General features: G+C 54.2%; 1 protein-coding gene across 1 annotated transcript in view; it reads left to right on the forward strand.

Annotated features, from left to right (window-relative positions):
• The window catches only part of SPIRE2 (spire type actin nucleation factor 2), a 35,600-nt gene that overhangs the window by 3,141 nt on the left and 31,557 nt on the right, over window positions 1-902 (forward strand). The gene's annotated exons all lie outside the window — the stretch shown is intronic.

Below are 902 nucleotides of genomic sequence, written 5' to 3' on the forward strand. Positions count from 1 at the left end.
ACAGACGGGACAGGTTCTAGAGCCTTTGGTGTTTCTGCAGGACAGACAAGGCAGGTTCCAGGGCCTTCTGTGGCATTTCTGCAGGACAGACGAGACAGGTTCTAGGACCTTTTGCAGTGTTTCCGCAGGACAGACAAGGCAGGTTCCGGGGCCTTCTGTGGCTTTTTTGCTGCAGGCTCAGGTTCAGGCTTCCTGGGCTCCCAGCAGTGGGTGGGAGGGGAATATACCGTAAGTGAGAGACCAAAGGGCCCCTGCAGGGCCGCTGAGGCAAAGTGGCCCCAGGAAGTGGACAGTGCCTGGGGGAGGTGTGGCTCGATCTGCCACACCATGGCCCCCACCCTGGCAGCGTGGCACAGAGCTGAGAGAGGGGCCACGAGCAGCACTCCTGTCCTGATCCAGCTTGGCCAGTCGAGACTGTGGTCAAGGGGACCGACCTCTCCACGCCTCCGTCCCTGTCCCTACGTCAGTGTGGCTGGAGGTGAAGTTGGTACGTGCTGTGCTGGGCCGGGCACAGCATCTGACCTAAGGAGTGCTGTAGTTGTGTTTGTGCGTGGATCTTTCTTGTAAAGGGAAACTATGAGAACCCTTTAAGATATGGAACACAGTGCAGTGCAACTTAGAATGTCCTTGTAGTTGTCATCGACCTCCCGTGTCCAGCTGTGCTGCCTCTGCCTCCCTGTCCTAGCAGACCTGACCACCTGGGGGCCACCTGGGCTTGTGGGTCCCGAAGTCAGCGCATGTGGGCCCCCCGCCAGGTCACTCCACAGACACACGGTGCCCTTTGTGGTAGATTATGGAAATCAGGTCTCTACTGTGAAGCTTCACTGATTTCTAATGTGCTTTTTAAAACACTTCAATTTTTTTTTTTTTTTTTTTTTTTTTTTTTTTTTTTTTTTTTTTTT

Source organism: Piliocolobus tephrosceles, chromosome 17, assembly GCF_002776525.5.
Source record: "Piliocolobus tephrosceles isolate RC106 chromosome 17, ASM277652v3, whole genome shotgun sequence".
Classification (NCBI taxonomy): domain Eukaryota; kingdom Metazoa; phylum Chordata; class Mammalia; order Primates; family Cercopithecidae; genus Piliocolobus; species Piliocolobus tephrosceles.